Source organism: Bos indicus x Bos taurus, chromosome 8, assembly GCF_003369695.1.
Source record: "Bos indicus x Bos taurus breed Angus x Brahman F1 hybrid chromosome 8, Bos_hybrid_MaternalHap_v2.0, whole genome shotgun sequence".
Taxonomy (NCBI): Eukaryota; Metazoa; Chordata; class Mammalia; order Artiodactyla; family Bovidae; genus Bos; species Bos indicus x Bos taurus.
Window position 1 is genome coordinate 28,774,747 of NC_040083.1, and position 19,673 is coordinate 28,794,419.

The following is a 19,673-nucleotide window of genomic DNA, read 5'->3' on the forward strand; positions in this document are numbered from 1 at the left end:
TATTTTCGAGTTCCTGTCCACAGGGAAGGAACTCCAGTTGCTCACTCTGGGCAGGGGTGGGGAGGTTCTGTCTACCTCCTGCCTCAGTATGACATGTGAAGAGTAAGTAAAATGTTCCAGGGGTTCCAAAGAGAGCTGTTTTCCGATTGGAGGGTTGGAGTGACTTGCATTGGTTTTGAGTTTTGAGTGCTACAAGGGTTACCTGGGGCCCTGTGGACATAAGCAGATTTGGGTCACCCAGGATCCTGGCCTCCACGGAGTGAGGAGAGTAGACTGACCACTTGGACTCAAGTGATTGGTGGTGTTTAACCTCTTTCTTATGTAAACTACAGTTGGCAGTGGCCCCAAAATCTAATTTATTGGAGGAACTGGTTGGGTACTAGAAAATCAAGATTTTCTTATTATGATAGTTTAGAGAAGTCAGGGAGGCATCAAATTTGTGTGCCAAGACTGTTAGGACAGATGCAAGTTTAACATATTTTCAGCATCTCTTATATTCCATAGCACCTTGTTAAAATGTTGACTTTACCCCTATACAGGAATCCGTAGGTGTTTTGAGCCTGGAGGCAGTGTGAATGCTGTGGGATGTGTGTTCACATGCAGCAGCTACGGTGAATTTGCTCTTACCTCTAGAATTTGAAAGAGGCAGATGTGTTTAGCCGGGTGATAAAATGGTTACAATAGAAATAAAAATATTTTGTAGCCTAGCATGTCTCAGGGACTTCCTCCTTCTTCACACCTTCTCTTTTGAATCACAAATTGTAAATTAGAATGAGATAAAGCTTTTAAGGCAACCTGGTGGGCTCCATCAGTTTAGATCAGTTAATAATGATGCAATAGGTTGATCTGTTTTTAAGGTTATTAAAGGTTGAAGTTTGGTGAATGATAGTTGGAAAACATCTAGTTAATATTTTCTTCATAGTGGGTTAAATTATAACTAGTATAACTTCAGGCCGAGTTAGATGTATTTTCATTTTTCTGTGATCTTTTCTTTGACCCAACTTCCCTGTCTAGATAATCCAAGTGTTGCTTAGGTTTGGAAGGGCCTCCCTACCCACACCTCACCTGATTTTTCTTAACCTAGATTGCTCTTTAATTATTTTATTGGATCCAAAATGCCATTGACATCGTATATACCACTAAGGAAGGAAAAAACACAGTGGAGAATTTTATAGGTGACTTTGCATAAGAGAAGGGAAAAATAAAGTTGGTATATAAGAAGACACAGTAAGAAACTATGTGTATTTCAATCTTGGTACTAGGTAAGGAGGGGAAAATAATTCTCTTGAGATTCTCTGCCCTGGAACTTTTAAAAATAGCTCTATTGCATTATAAATTTATGTCCCATAAAATCTTTTATATTTACAGTTCGTTGAAGTTTATTATATTTATAGAACTATGTACAACCATCATTACAATCTAATTAAAAAAAATCATCATCCAGAAAAGAAACCCTTTAGAGTCACTTGTCTTTCTTACTCCTACTCCTAGGCAACCACTAATCTAATTTCTGCTTCTAGATTTGTCTCTATAGACATTGCATAAAAATAGGATCATTCACTATTTGTTCCTTTGTGTCTAAAAGTTTGAAGTTTATCTATGTTGTAGCAGGTATCAGTACTTCATTCATTCTCTTTTATGGCTGAATAATACTCAACTGTGTGGATATACCACATTTTGTTTGTCCATTCATAAGTTGATAAACATTCGGGTTGTTTCCAGTTTTTGGCTGTTATGAATAACGCTGCTATGCACAACTGTATCCAGTTTGTTGTTTGGACACCTGTTTGCAATTCTCTGGAACACATACCTAGGAGTAGAGCTGATGGACTGCATGGGAAGCCTGTGTTTATCTTTTCAACACTCTCAGAATGTCAGTCACAAGCTCGTTTGTGGTCTGAATATTGGATACCAGTGTGGCTCAAACACCTTCAAGCAGGTCATAAATCATGTGTTATAGAGTCAGTGGAATATAGAAAATGGAAATAAATTTCACTAAAAAGCCCAGAGTGATCAGTATCCCCAGGTGTCTTTTTCCTGCACTGAATTGCTTCTCTGTGTATTTTCTTTTGTACTATTAGGTCGTCTTTAGTGGCCTGCTTTTGTATTGGGACCTTCCAAAACAGGAAGTTCTTTGTATAAGGCTACTAGGGGAGGGTGTTTGTATCCATATTTTAAGCTAAGGCTTGTATATTCTATTGGATTGGCCAAAAAGTTTGTTTGGGCTTTTCTGTCTGATGTTACGGAAAAACCCATGAACTTTTTGTTCAGTCCAGTATGAATGCTCCTTTTCACTCTAAGGAGGAGTGACAGGATTTCCTAGCTTAAAGGGAATATTCTTCGTGATCCTTTGGTCCAGTTGTCTCATCTTACCAAGGAGGCCCAGGGGAGAGGTAGGAGACTTGGTAGTGTTGGTGGCCAAATGAGTGGAAAATGACCTGTGAACCCTTATGAACAGGGCCTTTGTCATTGTGATTGCCCTTTCTGCAGGCTCAGGAGCCTCTATCATTCAACCCCAGGTAGACACCCAGGATATGTTTGCAAGTCAGAGAAGCTCTGTTCCCAGTACTGACTTCCTTACCTCCTCCATCAGTGACCTTCTGGACATGACTACTCTTCTGTCTGGCACTATCTTATTAGTTGGAATGGGAAATAGGCCCCATCCTTGCCTATTGATCACTCACTCGGATATATCACAAACACCTTAATTTGTGTGTTCCAAACTGAACTCTTGACAGCCGCCTCCCTCATCCCTCAGAAACCTTTTCCTCCCCATCTTCTCCATCTTTGTAAATGTCTCCACTCATTTGCTCAAAGCAGATGCCTGGCTTCAATTCCTTCCCTTTTCTTTAACTTCCTTCTACCAGGTCTGATGATTTCTACCTCCCACATATATTTCCCATCTGTTCACCTTCTCTCTCTCTTTTCTCTGTTACAGTTTGAGGTACTGTGGGGTCTGCCTGGGTTACTTAAAGAGCCCTGCCCGCCCACACCCCCATGTGTTTTCTTGTCTCCTTTGTTCTCTAGTCTGACACCCTCCCAACTTTATCCCATCCATTGTCCATGTAGCAGCCAACGTTTCCTGATTTAAAATTTTAATACGACAAATTTCAAACATGTAAAAAATAGAGAGGATGGTCAACTGAGCTCTTATGTACTCACCATTTACCTTCAACAGTTGTTAACTCAAGGCCAATCTTATCTCATCTGTAATCTACCTCTAAATATTTCAGTATGCACTTCCTGAAAACAAAGACATGCTCTTACTTAATTACCATTCAGGTATCAAGGTCAGGAAATTGTGCTGAAACAGAACTATTATCTAATCTATAAGCCTTTTATGGCACTGCTGTATCTGTATTTTAGTATGCGTATAAAAGATAGGTCTTTTAAAAAAAACCCACAAGGCTGTTGTCACACCTAAAATAAATTAACGATATTCATCAAATATCCTGTTAGTGTTCAAATTTCCCCAGTGTCTCATAATTTATTAACAGCAGGTTCATTTGAATCAGGACAGAGTGATCCTTTTAGAAATTCAATTGAATGATGTCATTTTTTTGCTTAGAATCTGGGTGTGAGTCTGCTTGTCTCTTAGGGTGAAGATTCCCAGTCTACCGTAGCCCACAAGGCTTGAGATCAAGGTCAGATCCCCACACCCTGCCTCCACTTGGTCAACTCCCACCCTCATTCTCTGCCTTGAGCCGGAAGCCTCTTTCAAGCTAGACCTCTGCTGCCCTAGGTTTGTATGTCTGACGTCTCTGACCAGAGCAACTTCCTGGCACTCCTCCCAGTTCTTCCTGGTCATCCTCAGCTCTCAGATGCTCTGTCCTCCCACTGTGCCTAATGACTCCACCTGAATAGGTTACTCCTCCTTCATTCCTCTGTCCTGGCAACCTGTTTGTTCCTCTCACTCCATTTCTCATATTTTGTAGCTTTTTTTTTTCATTTGTTTTCTGACCACCTGTTTCTCTGAACTCTTTAAGTTCCATCATGGTGCATCCTGTACCCAAGCACAATGCTTGGCCTATAGCAGAAGCTCAATATATATATTTGTCGAATTAATAAGTTTGTTGAATTAATGTACTAATCAAAAACCGTAGATGAATATTCAAAGTAAACTGCAAAGATTTGAAATGCGTTAAAAAAATCCAGCCATCATTTTTTGAGAACTTAGGAAGTATCGGGCACAATAATATTGCTGTGATTGTTCAAAAGGAGAATGAGTTAAAGGATCTTTTGGGATGTGTTTTTTTCTTCCTTCTTTTTAATGATGATTACGGCTGGTTGTGTCAGTCAACCCATACATGCATGATTAGGTAATGTCCAGTTGTGGGCGTAGTGAGCACTATACAGAATTGTCAGTGATGCCATTGCAGTTTCTCAACTCTGGGGTGACTCCATTTCCATCTGAAGTTTATGGAAATGAGCTGTCAGACTTCTAGGGGATATAGTGAGCTTCACTGCCTTTGTTCACTTTCTGTCATTTTTTATCTGCCCTGTTTTCTGATATGTTTATCCCTCTTGATAAAAATAGCAACCTAAAATAAGTAATAACACAGTGTAAAAGCAGGGAGCTTTGCCTTTTGTATGTGTCAAATTTCTCCACTGTTTATGTTTTGAAAATTAATCAGTCTCCCTGGTTCTCTCTCTTTCCTCTTCTTCCTACCCTCCTCTTTGTGCCATCATGTTTGTAGAACATTGTATCCAGAACTCCTCAGAGATGGAGTGATGTTTGCATTAGGCACATTTGTAAATCATGAGTGGTTCAGTATCATGTATCATACACATTTAATAAACAGTCTGAAGATTTAGCCACTAACAAATCTAAAGGCCTCTGAAATTACTTAATACTGAAGAGGTATTTGGGGATTTATGTGTGATTTTTATTTTCATATAAAGTAATTTCCATGTTATCTATTTTATTTTTATTGTGCAGAGTGAGAGTATTCAAGCCAGCAAGGAGTATTTTTTTTTATCACCTATAAGCAGAGAATGATCTCAAAATGTGTTAAAGCTCCATGTAATTCTGATAAAATAGCATTTTTAGGGGTATAGGCATAGCTTTTGTCACTCCTCTGGCTTTTATGCAGTTAAAAAAAAAGTGTGTGTGTGTGTGTGTGTATAAAATTCTGTCTGTCAGATCTCCCTACTGATTTAAGAGATTCTTTGTCATTAAAAATTTCTGGCCCCAATTTAAAAGAAAATTGCCCAACAATGTGTTGTTTGCTTTGATTAAAATAATGCTGTGGTAGTTGATACCAGGAAGTTAATTCTGTGATTGCCTACTTAAAGCATATCTATTTTGAAATAGCATTCTCATTGTCTTGTAGTATTTTATTGTTCAGCTCCATGGATGGAGCCTATATTCTCAGTCCTAAGTCACTTCAGTCGTGTCCGACTCTGTGCGACCCCATAGACGTCAGCCCACCAGGCTCCCCCGTCCCTGGGATTCTCCAGGCAAGAACACTGGAGTGGGTTGCCATTTCCTTCTCCAATGCATGAAAGTGAAAAGTGAAAGTGAAGTCGCTCAGTTGTGTCTGACTCTTAGCGACCCCATGGATTGCAGCCTAACAGTCTCCTCGGTCTATGGGATTTTCCAAGCAAGAGTACTGGAGTGGGGTGCCATTGCCTTCTCCGATATTCTCAGTAGAACTTACTAAAATAGTATAAGGATGCCTTTTTAGATAATTCAGTATAAGTAAAAATATTATTTTTAATATGTATTTTTCACTCATGAAGTAATTTGTTTGAAAGCATTTTGTAAAACTGCAAAGAATAAACCAAATGTAATATAATTTTTATACCAATTACTTAATGTACAATGTCATATAGGGAACATTTTCTAAAACCACAATTCCTTACAAAGTACAAGAAATTTTGCTATGGCTATTTTCTTAGCAGTCTTAGGATGACTCCTTCAAGATATAAAATGTTTTAAAAAATTCAAAGAAAAACATAAACGACTGTGAAATTTTTGAGACATGAGTGACTGTGATCCTTCACCATTTCCCTGTCTTGAGACCCACCTCATCGGACTGGGGACAGGGTGAGTCTCCTCCTTCGTATGGTTTAACAAATGTTTGTTGAGCTCTTTTTCTTTAACAGGCATTGATTTAGTCCGTGGGGAGAGACTTTGCAAAGGGAGCCTGGGTGTGGATGTGTTGCAGGAAGGGGGGGAACCCTTCCCAGGCCCAAAAGGGAGCTTGTATCTAACACTTGGAAATGAATTGTCTGAGGAGATACACACGCTGACAAAGCAAGAGATTTTACTGGGAAGGGGCGCCCAGGTGAAGAACAGGAGGGTAAGGGAACCTAGGAGGACTGCTCTGCCACTTGGCTCACAGTCTTGGGTTTTATGGTGATAGGATTAGTTTCTGGGTTGTCTTTGGCCAGTTATTCTGACTCAGGGTCCTGCCTGGTGGCTCACATGTTGCTCAGCTGAGATGGATTCCAGCAAGAATAATTCTGGGAGGTGGTAGGACACATGGTGTTTCCTTTTGACTTTTTCCAAACTCTCCCAGTTGGTGGTGGCTGGTTAGTTCCTTACCAGCACCTCCTGTGGTAAAATAACCCATGCACGTGGTTACTACGGTGCCTGGCCGTGGTGGTGGTTTCAGTCAGTGTGCTTCCCCTAACAGATGGGGGTCTCTGGGAAGTCTCCAGTCTCCCCACTTCAACACTTGTACTCCAGCCAACTCTCAATGTTGATGCTGGTCCAGGGGAGAATGGGTGGAGGGACAGTGGTTGGAGGATTTATGGCTTTGCATGGTTCTTAATAACAAAGAAAATAAGTTGGAGATTTTATTATTTAAGTAGTAAAAGCAAATTAAGGTAAATCATTCTATGTTCTTTGGGTTGGAAATCATTTTTTAAGCCTGACACCAGCGGGAAAAACATGACTGTTTTGACCGTTGTGACAAAATCCTCAAAAACTCAGTTAAAAAAGAATTAGCTGGGAAAAACCTTGAGCGTAAAGAAAGAGAGTTTAATTACTTTACAATATTGTAGTGGTTTTTGCCATACACTGACATGAATCAAAATAAATTAATTAAAAAAAAGAAATAAACATGTATTGTTATTTAAAAAAAAAGATCAGATCAGATCAGATCAGTCGCTGAGTCGTGTCCGACTCTTTGCAACCCCATGAATCACAGCACGCCAGGCCTCCCTGTCCATCACCAACTCCCGGACTTCACTCAGACTCACGTCCATCGAGTCAGTGATGCCATCCAGCCATCTCATCCTCCGTCGTCCCCTTCTCCTCCTGCCCCCAATCCCTCCCAGCATCAGAGTCTTTTCCAATGAGTCAATTCTTTGCATGAGGTACTGGAGTTTCAGCTTTAGCATCATTCCTTCCAAAGAAATCACAGGGCTGATCTCCTTTAGAATGGACTGGTTGGCTCTCCTTGCAGTCCAAGGGACTCTCAAGAGTCTTCTCCAACACCACAGTTCAAAAGCATCAATTCTTCGGCACTCAGCCTTCTTCACAGTCCAACTCTCACATCCATACATGACCACAGGAAAAACCATAGCCTTGACTAGATGGACCTTTGTTGGCAGAGTAATGTCTCTGCTTTTGAATATGCTATCTGGGTTGGTCATAACTTTCCTTCCAAAGAGTAAGCGTCTTTTAATTTCATGGCTGCAGTCACCATCTGCAGTGATTTTGGAGCCCAGAAAAATAAAGTCTGATACTGTTTCCACTGTTTCCCCATCTATTTCCCATGAAGTGATGGGACTGGATGGAGTTTATACCAAAAAAAAAAAAAAAAGTTCAGGAAAGTGAACGCTTTGATGGAAAAATTGGAGAAAAGAAAACTGAAGAGAAGAGATACAGGTCAGTAAGGCTACTGGATTTGTTGCATTCCTGGGCCCATGGCCCCTTCTTCCAACTTCAAAGGCAGCAGCATGGTCTTTTCAAATCGCTCTGTCTCCATGGTCACATAACCTTGTGCCTTTTGTGTAAAATGCCTTTCTATTTCCCTGTTATAAGAATACCTGTGATTGCATTTAGGAACCACACCAAATAATCTAGGATAATCCCCCCATTTTATGATGATTAACTTGATTACACTTGCAAAGTCTCTTTGCTCATTTAAGGTAACATTCATAGATTCCATGGATTGAAACTTGGTAATGCTGGGGTGTCCGACTCTTGTGACCCCATGGACTGTGGAAAGGTATGGCAACCCACTCCAGTGTTCTTGCCTGGAGAATCCCATGGACAGAGGAACCTTGTGGGCTACAGTCCATGGGATCACAAGAGTTGGACACTGACTAAGTGACTTTCACTACATTCACTACTAGTCAGCCTAACCACAGCTAAAAATAGTGGCATATATATATATATAAATAAACACACACATATGCATATATATACACACACATACATAGGTGTATATATACATACATATTGTGTTTGCAATTTGTTATCTCAGTGTGACGGAATTATAGAGTACTTATAATTTCAAAATATCCCCTTTATGACCTTTTTGCACTATCAAAACATGTTTATGGGATATGTTTTACTAATGATCAGAAAAAATAAAGTTACTTTCATTTTGGGAAAGGGACTTTTAAAAAATAGGATTTATTTTTTAGAATAGTTTTAGATTTACAGAAAAGTTAAGAGTTCCCATCTACTGTATACCCAGTTTCCCCTATTATTAACATCTTACATTAGTGTCATAATTTATTGCTATTAATTAACCAACATTAATACATTATCACTAACAAGAGTCCATACTTTTTTCAGATTTACTAAGTTTTTACCTAATTGGCTATGTTCGTTTCTCAGACTGTGTCTTCTTTTTGATGACCTTGATGCTTTTGAGGAATTTGAGGCAGAATATTTTGTAGGATATCCATATACTGAAATTTGTCTGGTGTTTTTCTCATGGTAAGATTGGAATTATGGGATTTGGGGAGGAAGACCACAGGTATAAAATGCCATTTTCATCATATCATATTCAGTCAGAATGATTTATCACTGTTCACTGTTGATGTTGACCTTGATCATGTGGATAATTTTCACAAATTATTTGGATATTTGGTGTTTTTTTTTTTTGTTGTTAGATTACATCAATATCGTTAAGTTAAAAAAAAAAAAATCCATGTCAAATTATTTCCAGTATTCTCAAGATAATCTTTTAGCCTTTATGAGATTCAGAACATGGCTGAGTTAATTTTAGCTTGAAGATTTCTTTTCTTTTTTAATTTTAATTTTTAGTTGATGTATAGTTGATTTACAATGTGTCAGATGTACAGCAAAATTATTCGGTTTTACATACATGTATATAGAATTGATGCTTTTGACCTGTGGTGTTGGAGAAGACTCTTGAGAGTCCCTTGGACTGCAAGGAGATCCAACCAGTCCATTCTAAAGGAGATCAGTCCTGGGTGTTCATTGGAAGGACTGATGATAAAGCTGAAACTCTAATACTTTGGCCACCTCATGTGAAGAGTTGACTCGTTGGAAAAGATCCTGATGCTGGGAGGGATTGGGGGCAGGAGGAGAAAGGGACGACAGAGGATGAGATGGCTGGATGGCATCACTGACTCGATGGACCTGAGTTTGAGTGAACTCCAGGAGTTGGTGATGGACAGGGAGGCCTGGCGTGCTGTGATTCATGGAGTTGCAAAGAGTCGGATATGACTGAGTGACTGAACTGAAGTGATATACATATATATCTTCTTTTTCAGATTCTTTTCCATTGTAGGTTATTACAAGCTATTGAATATAGTTTCCTGTGCTATACAGTAGGTGGGTGAAGATTTCTTAGAAACATGTGGGAACTCACCATTTTAGGGAGGCAGGATGGTCTACCTTTTGTAATTTCTCAAAGTCATATCAATTATTCTCTTATATATTATAGGTTATTCACAAGAATATAGTTGAACTCAAAGTTTCTTTTGATACAAGAAAAAAAGAATATTAGATAAAAGATTGGCAAATGTAGATGTGAAATACACTATACTGATGATTTTGCATCTGGGCTTGCCCTTCCTTGACAAATCCTGAGCTTTGCAAGCCCAGGTCTCTTACATATTTCTAAAGAGTCCTGTAGGTCTCCTCTGAAGTATAGTACCTATCACATTTGTGACTGTTTGAGGAGTATATGGCTTCCTTGCTGGGTCGAGAGTTTCAAGGGAGTAGGGACCACACATGCTCTGTGTGATCCTCTGTCTTCCATGCTCAGCCTATAGTAGGTGCATAAATACATGTTGAATGTCTGTCACTGCCTATGTCAGCTTTCTTGAGCACTTTCAGAAATGAGTCACATTGATAGGTAAATAATCATAACATTATCTCTGTGAAAAAGATAGTATACAAAATGTAAAACAATAGTAATAAAAAAAAAGAGAAAGAAATGGAGAAAGAAGACTAGAAGTAAAGTATTAACAGTTGGCTATCTCTAGTTTGAGATTACTGCTGGTTTTAATTTCCTTCTTTGTTTCCAGTTCTCTGTAAGGAGTTTATTTTACAGTCAGAAAATATCAGAACACATTACCTGATACTTTTATATAATCAGATTGAATTGTGAACCCCATCACAGAAACAGTCCAGTTCTAGTATGTATAAGTGCTCATCAGGCAAGACAAGTTGCCAAGTCAGTGACCATCTCTAAGCTTACTTTATTTTTATTTTTTTTTTTAGTTTTATCAAAACCAATTCAAATATTCTTTATCTAATATTGATTTTAAAGTGCAGCTCCCAACTATATTGAAATGACTGTTAGGTCATATGTATATTTCATTCACTTCACTAATTTAACTTTTGCACATTTAATTCATCAGACTAAAAACTTAAGAGAACTTGACTTTCCCTTATTTAGTGTTTTAAAATAGTCAATAGGATATTAAATCCAAGTCTAACATGGGTGCATCAGCCTGCTTTTACATTTTCCTTAAAATAAAAGAGGTAACTCATTTTATTCTTCACCTAACCCTCTTTAGATAGCAGTGAGTCCTGGATTAGGTGAAAAATCATTAAAAGACCTTGTAGATTTTATAAATCCAGGCCATTTGTATTTTTCTTGCTTGTTTCTCTAGGATAATTAAATAGTGATGGATTAGAATTAGGCTGCAGCAGAGATTGGGGGAAAAAAAATCTCCCGGCATCCTTTCCTGCAGGAGCGTCAGCTTTCGGCAGTGAGTGTAGCTGCCACTTTTAACTGACATGCCTTAAATTCTGCCCTGGGAAGCTCGGGGATGCTGTCAACAGCCGGGCAACTTCTTTTCTTACGCTTATTAATTGAGAGTCTCACAGGAGACCAAGACATAAATCAGAATTTGAGGATTTTTTGCCTTTTTAATTGAGAACTGTCTCTTCTTTCCATTGGCTTTAAAAAAAATCTGGTAGGAGAGAGGAAAAGGCTTCTATATTCATTTCTTCAAAGTTACAGCTGCTCTAAACCTGTAAGTATGTTGCATTTATTTAGCTGTTTCTGGGGGGTATGATTGCAGCATTCTCTTTGGATCTGTGAGGATTTAATTTAAGGAAAGCTATGCCGATTAAAAAAAATCAGAGTGAAATTTCACTGGAGGCTAGCAGTTTTTGTTAGTTGATGTTGTCTTCATTAAAGCCTTCGTGTCAAGCCTGCCAGGGCTCCCCCTGCTCCCCAGCCTGGACCCCCTGTGTCTTTTTTTCTGAAGTTCCTGAGAGCGAGTGCTAAAATGGGAGAAAACAGCGAATCTTGCTGCTGAGAAGGATGCTATGGCTGGTTTACTGCTCTTGCAAGGTGTGCGTGAGGCTGCAGAACAATGGAAAGATGATGACGGCTTACTTTGTATTCATTTACTTTGTATTCATTGTGTTTGTCTTCTGTCCTTTGTTGGCTTCGTGGTGCGTTTTTGTTAGGGTGATTAAAATCTTAAAGAAAAATTAAGTACTGTGGCATGCTGGCAGAATAGCCTCCGGAGATAGTCATAGACCTCACCTCTCTCCATGCTGTGTGGGGTTCCCTCGGTCTCTTTGTAGCAGATCGCAATAAATGGGAGTTACCCCAAAGTGACCTTTGCCTGACCACCCTTTTCTAATTGTGCATTTGAATCGGTGCCATTTTTTTTCTGGTGACGCAGACCCTTTAGTCTAAACATCTGTCCTTAGTCATTATGTCCCACTTTCCCTCTTTGGAATTCACTGGAGGCTACAACTGTATCCTTGCTGAATTTTTATTGAATCAATTTTGAATCTTTTGTAAGGACAGAGGTAAAATTTTGGTTTTCATAATAACCCCCGTATGTTCTTGATTAATCTTTGTTACATGAAAGTCTTATTATTTTAGTGATCTGATTCATATCATTTGGTTTCGGATCTCATTCTTTTATTTTAAAATCACATTAACTAAAGCAATTTCTCAAAGTTAAGTTCAGGGCTCAATAGTCATAATACTTTAAAATACCAACTGGTAATAGTCATCTTTAGATGCAGAATATATTTGACTTAAGGTGATTTATTATGTGAGTTTTTTGGGTGCTAGTGTTTTGGTTGATTTTCTGCAGAGTAAAATAAATCAAGGATTTTAAAAAAGAAATTCTCTACCACCCAGAGATGAAACATCTGCTGTTCTTATTTTTGAACATTTCGTCATTCCTAAATGCAGCAACTTTGAATTCAATGAGGAAAGAGTCCTAAAAATAGGAAATTCTGCCTTACCTAGACTGGCAAAGAACTTATATTCATTCATCAACAAATGTTTATATTTGTCACAAAGCTCTTATTAGGCTCTGGGAACATGATGCTGAACGAGGTATTATATCTGCCCTCATGGAGCAGATACTGGTAGCAGGTGAGGGGAACCTTCAGAAAGTGCATAATTATTTCATTATATGTGTGCTAATTTTTCAACTGTAGAAGTTTTGGTACTTTGCAGCCAAATATATAAAAGACATAAAACACTTGCAACTAATTCTGTCTCAGATCTTCTGGAGCCACAGATCCTTGGTACGCTTGACCTAGAAAGAGACTTTGAAAATAATTAGTTCAACAAGCATGTAATAGGCACTATATTAAGTACTGAATTTTAGATCAGTAAACAAGGAATAGTTCCAGCTTTGGAGGAGCTCACAGTTTAGTCTACTGAGAAAGGGAGGGAAATCAGTTATGTTAGTATATTCTGATATGTTACTGATTCACTAATTGAATGAATATTTATTGAATAATATTGGGCAGTGTCATAGGCACTGTGTTGGGCACTGGGGATGGGGTGGAGAATAAAACAGAGGTGCCTTGCTCTCTGGAAACTCTTAGAGGCCATGACAGAGAAATGATTGGATGCTATGAGAATGCACAGGAGGCGTGGAGGGGTGTCATTACCGTTTACTGAGCATCTGCAGTGGGCCAGCCACGAGCTGGTACTCTTCTTTTGTACCTTAATCTTCCTTCCCTTCAGTCCTGTAAACTACTTACTATCTGTGCTCTGACATGCAGGTAAACGGAGATGAAGTTAAGTAATTTGCTAAAGGTCACACAGGAAGTGAGTGGAGGAATTAGAACTCGGCCCCAGATGTGACTTGATTTCAAATCTCTGCCCCTTCCAGTGGTCTCCAAACCTGGCCGCTCATCAGAGTTACCTGAGCTCTAGAGGGAGAATAGTGTTTAATTTTACTTTTATGTATTTATTTTTTATTGGAGTCTAGTTGCTTTACAATGCTGTTTTAGTTTCTGCTGTACAACAAAGTGAATCAGCTATATGTCTACCGATATCCCCTCTTTTTTGGATTTCCTTCTGATTTAGGTCACCACAGAGCACTGAGTAGAGTTCCCTGTGCTAGACAGAGAACAGTTTTTATTACAGGCATCCCTCAGGACTGTGAGCAGTGAGGTTTAGGAACCACTCTTAGACTATCCCCTCAACTTACAGATGGGGGAGCAAAGATAGAGATCATATAGTAGTTAAAATGGGGTCAGTAGCTAGATTTCTTAACCACGATTCATTCCATTATAGTGTCATGGAAGACATATACTAAGAAATCAAAACCAGAATCAAGAGCACACAGCAAACACAAACCAACCAGCCAACTTGACAAAACAAAAAATAAAGAGAGTAAGAACCTGAACCTGTGAAGAGTTTGGCTGGCCTTGACTCTGAAGAAGAATCCCTGGCAGCCTGGATTCAGAGGTCTCCCTGTGCTGTCAGAGGGTTATTACTTGAGAGTGAGCTAGTCAGGACTTAAGTAAATAAATAAATAAGGCAGATGTTTTGACTTATTAATATTCATTTAGGCACTTACAGTTTATTGGGGGATACAGACAAGGAACTCTGTTATTGTGATGTAATGGGATAGATTTTATAGTATGGAGAAGGTCCGTGTTCTGTGGGAGCAAAGCTGAGGGACGACTGACTCAAGTCTGGGTGATGGCAGGAGTTCAGGGAGCTTTCTGGAGGAGGGCGATGTCTGAATTGAGGCTGATGTTGCTAGGTACTGGTGGCAATCAGGTATAGCGGCAGCATTTATTATGCCCAAGTCCCTGAGATGTGAGAGACCATTGCAAGAAAGGAAAGTTTTCTCCTTTATCCCCTTGGGGATACTTGGGGCCTATAAATTAAATGGACAAAAGACAGGTTAGGAAGAGAAGAGAAAAACAAGTTTAACTGCATACATACATATGAAAGTTCACCAAGAAATGTGCCTTAAGGAGGTGGTTGGAATTGGAAACATATCATTTAAACAAAGGATGATGAAGTGTGAAGAGGCTAAATAAAAGAAGAGGATTTGGGGGGCTACTGGATGTGGGTAAGTTATGGGAAAATGACTAGAAGATGTATGCTAAACAAGAATCGTTTAGTAAGGTTTTCATGCAGATAAGGGGCTTCCTGGGTGGCACTACTGGTAAAGAACCTGCCTGCCAGTTCAGGAGACATAAGAGACGGTGGTTCGATTCCTGGATCAGGAAGACCCCTGGAGGAGGGCATGACAACCCGCTCCAGTGTTTTTGCCTGGAGAATCCCACGGACAGAGGAACCTGGTGGGCTGCAATCCATAGGGTCACAAAGAGTTGGATTTGACTGAAGCGACTCAGCATGCATGCAGGCAGACACACAGATAAGAGTCCTCTCAGGTGGTTAAGAGTTATCTCTGGACTAGTTTTCTACCTAGTGTGGGAGAGGGAAACATCTTTAATAAAAAGAAATTGATGCCCTAATTTTATAAAGAAAGGAGGGGAGCAGAGAGCTAGTTGCCTTCAACTTGAAATACTCTTTATGTGAAAATGACATTTTGGGGTGACATACTCTGATCCCCTTCACTACGATCTCTTCAGGGTTTGTCAAGAAGCTTGGGCGCCCTGCAGTTCTAGTGAGGATAGGCTGGTTAGTGAAAGACAGGTGCCAAGGGACATTGCCAAGAAGCTGTGGCAAGGACAGTGATGAACCACTGAAGTGTCACTAGAGTATGAGCAGTGGAGTCACCTTGCTCCTGGCTCTAAGACTTTGGTCAGTTGTTAATAATTTAGGGCTTAAATAGGCTTTGATGGCTTAGGTTGAGAATTTAACATATTTGTGTGCCTGTACATATGAATGTATATAGAGATTTATGCTATATATATGTACATATATTTGTGTATATATGTATATATATATACACACATGTTTAACACATACATAAAGATATATATTGGTATAGATACATATCAATCATTGTTTTTATGGAGGTATATTTTGATTTCCAACCCAGTAACTTATGAATAAACATATCACTCACTTGTGACTTGTATATAGTTTTCATCTCCCATTTTTTTGCACCAAATCTCTCATTTGACTAGCAGAAGTCTCTGAGGCCTATCGTGAGATAAGCCATTTTGAGACTCTATGTGATTTCCTGAACAAAGCATTGAGGGAGGTTTAGCAGTTCTTTGCTGTGTCATTATGTTCATATCTTAAAGAAATAGGCTAGAAATGGCAAAGAAATAGGCTAGATTGTTCTTAAAATGTCTTCTGTGTCAGGCCCAGTACCCATGGTGAGTCTGTTTTGGATCTTAAACAACTACTGTGTTAATTAATTTCCCCTTTTACTGATGAGAAGAGTGAGGTGCATAGGTTAAATCAGTTGTCCACAAGTCATCCAAGGTGCTGACCATGACTCCATCATGCTGAAAGTTGGCAGATCTGTTTTATTGTGTTTCTTAATCTTGGGTTGATTGAGGGAATGTAGGCAGCCCCCCTCCCTTTTTGTAAATGAAATTTCAATGTATTCTGCAGATGTGTGTCATGAAAAATGCTTAGGTTTTTTGACCTCAGGCTGAGATTTTCCTGTTGTTTTGACTTGCTTTCTACTTTTCAACTAAATTTACACTTATGCCTTTGGCTTAGTTTCGAAAGGGCAGGACTCACCTATGGGCAAATTATGTGGACATGAGATTGGCATGGATTTCATACATAGCTTGTTTTTCTTTTGCTATTTCATCAGTTCACAGGTGTGGAAAGTCTTTCATGACCCTTCAACTGGTATGACTGGATTTCTTTGGTGATCGTTTTAGATTAGTGGGTTATAGAATATCTTGTTTCAGGTCATCACAGATGCTGTATTTTAGAAAGCAGGAAAATATGGGACCAAGATTTGAATTTCTCCTGTGGTCTGGGGCTATAGTCATTATCTTCTTAGTTGGTGGATGTGGCAGAACTTGAACCTTTTCCATGAGTCAACAAATCAGGCCTTAATACGTAGCATTTATATGCCGTCACACCTCTTTAATATTAGTGTAGGTTATTATTATTATTATTTTTTTTTTTTGGTGATAGCATTCCTGTATAACAAACCATTGTATGTGCCCACGTGGTACCACAGGCTGGATATATACAGTAGATCAACTATAAAAACAGCTGTACATTGAAGAGTTAAAGAAAATTAAACTTTGGCACTTAATTACTTGTGTATTTATGTTTCCCCTTCTGTTTTGCTTGTCTAATCTGATAGATGTATGTGCGTGCGTGCTTACTTGCTCAGTCGTGTCTGACTCTTTGTGACCCCATGGATGATAGCCCACCAGGCTCCTCTGTCCATAGGATTTTCCAGGCAAGAATACTGAAGAGGGTTGCTGTTTCCTCCTGCAGGGGATCTTCCTGACCCAAGGATTGAACCCACGTCTCTTGCATCTCCTACATTGTAGGTGGATTCTTCACTGCTGAGCCATCAGGAAAGCCCAGATGTATGTGGGGGAAGCCCTAATATTTACTGATAGTTGCTTGCTTATGAATGAGGACTCTATGATCATATAATGATGGGTGCTTTCCATGGTTTACATATGTGGCATAAAATACCAAGAATTGAGACTGTATTTGGCACAAGGGTGCTAATACACATATAGAATCAATACAAATATCATTCATTCAATCAAAATTGATTTAACTTCTCTGGACTAAGAGAATTCCTGTCCTTAAAAAGCTCATCATCTACTCACAACAGCTGAAAAGTAGACCACTCATCATACTGTGATGAGTTTTAAATTTTGACCATGAAACCCAGAGGAGAGACATGTTCTCTAGCCTGGAAAACTTTTGGGTACTTTCGGGTAGTGATGGATTTTTCTTTCTCTCATGGATCATGAGCTAAATGAAAGGCAAACTTGTTTCATCTTTGTGTTTTAGAAAGGTTTTTTTTTTCTCTGTGTTTTAGGTAGTGTTTGAAAAGAAATGGTAAAGTTATCCTCATTTAGCATCATGCTAGAAACCTGCATTTGCTCTGTGTCCTGAGAAGCTCTGCATCCCTACTTGGAGGGACTGATGAAAATGGCAGAGTGCTGCTGAGTGGCCTCTGGCTGTCCCTATGGGGAAGCTCAGACTGCTGAGTAGCAGGAGTGCAGTGGTCTGTCTAATGGGGAGTTCTTGGCCCCAATCACTTAACTCTTTTAACAGCATCAGACCACGTTTATGTCATCTTTCAATTTAAAAAGTGATTTTGCAAAGTGGAATGCATTGCTTCCTTGGAACATCCCTGTGAGGTAAACAGGACCAAGGAATTTTTAGCCCACTTCCAGCTTTTGTGTATATGTGCAGTTTTTTTCCCTCATTTTTTTAATTGCTGTAAAATACATGTAACATACACTTTTCCATCATAACCACTGCTTCAGTAGTATTAAGTATGTTCATAATGTGGTGCAGCCATCACCACTGTCCATCTCTGCAACTCTATTCATGTTGTAAAACTGAAACTCTGTGTGCATCAAATAGTAGCCTACCCACCCCGCTTGCTTCCACCTCCCTCTCCCCAGGCTGCCCCTCCCAGCCCCTGGCAGAGGTGAGCGACTGACCCAAAATCTCATTGCCTGCACACCTGGAACAGAACCCAGCATTCTGCGTGTGTCCAGCATGCTTTCTCCTAAATCACACTGCAGTAGGGAACTGAAGAAGGATCACTAACAGATTTGGTAGAAGTTTTCCACTAGAAATAAGAGAACCCTCCAGTAGGGCAGGAATTTTCACTTAAGTTTGAAAAAAATCAGTAAAGAAAACCAGCGGAATGAAATACGAGCTGTATCTGTCTCTTGCCAACTAACATCCTGTTGTTATTTGTTTTGAATAAAGTGGAGGAGTACAGTTTGCTTTGCCTGAGAAAACCACGTTGAAAAGATGGCAGGGTCTGGGTTTAGCTTCCGGCTCTGTCCGTGACCTGCTGGGACTGTGGGCAAGAAAAACAGCATCTGTTGGGGTTCTTTCTATTTTCTAAAGAGACAGTAAGTCCCACCTTCCATTTTTTTCAGTGAGTAGGATCTGGGCACGCTTAATCTTGCATCCAAAAATGAATTTTCATCCTTTTCAACTGTCCTCACTTTGCTTTGGAACTCTCATCTCCCTTGAGCATGAGAAAAAAAAACATTAAGTTGTCAGTTAAAGATGACATCATCTGTTCAACATTCAGACAGCCTCTTTGGGAGACTCTCAGGTTTTCCTGATGGAGTAGGGGAGGTAAATGCCCATGCAAGTGAAAATTTAAACTCTGCGTCAGGCTGACATCTCCTGCCCCAAAGGTTCCCCCTCTTTCCCCTGCTTCCCAGATGGCCTCTGGGGCCAGGAGGAAGACACAGGGATGGAGCCCAGTCCGGGTGTTGCTCTCTGGTTGAGCGTCTCATCGGTCGTTTTTGCAGTGACCTCTGTCCTTGCTGTGCCTGCCCCTGAGTTACCTGTGATGGCTGGACCTGTTGGTGCGCCCATGACCCTGAGCGCTTGGCATTCTCCACTGCTGCCAGCTGGTCCACAGAGGCCAGAGGCTAGTGCCCACTCCCATTTGATCCCTGTTCTCTGCCCTTTGTCACCAGAGCTGTCTTTTTAAAAATACCTTTATTTTGCAGTATCTCTATACTTTGAGAAAAGGTACGAGAATCATACAGAGAACTTCTGTCCACCCTGAATCTCTTTTTTAGCATTTTGCCACATTTGTGTTTTATTCTGTCTCTGGATACACATTGTTATGTATTTTTCTGAATCCTTTGGAAGTAAGATACAGCTCCAGAAAAGGTGGTCTAGAACATGAGTTCCCAACTGCCTGGCCATGGATCTGGCACCTCCTGTCAGATCAGTGGTGGCATTAAGGTTAGAAATAAAGTGCACAATAAATATAAGTGCTTGAATTGTGCTGACACCATCCCCCCACACCAGGTCCATGTAAAAATTGTCTTCCATGAAACTGGTCCCTGGCACCAAAAAGGTTTGGAACCGCTAGTCTGGAAGGAT

General features: G+C 39.8%; 1 protein-coding gene across 4 annotated transcripts in view; it reads left to right on the top strand.

Annotated features, from left to right (window-relative positions):
- TTC39B (tetratricopeptide repeat domain 39B) overlaps positions 1-19,673 on the top strand; it is a 151,611-nt gene that overhangs the window by 57,704 nt on the left and 74,234 nt on the right. Inside the window, exon 1 of one of the 4 annotated variants that reach the window (XM_027549206.1) lies at positions 3,637-3,742. The exons of 2 other annotated variants lie outside the window; for them this stretch is intronic. The gene's annotated coding sequence lies outside the window, so the exon portion shown is untranslated. Of the gene's footprint in view, positions 1-3,636; positions 3,743-11,145; positions 11,422-19,673 lie in introns of those variants that run through there. One more of the 4 variants, XM_027549204.1, reaches the window with a different exon arrangement.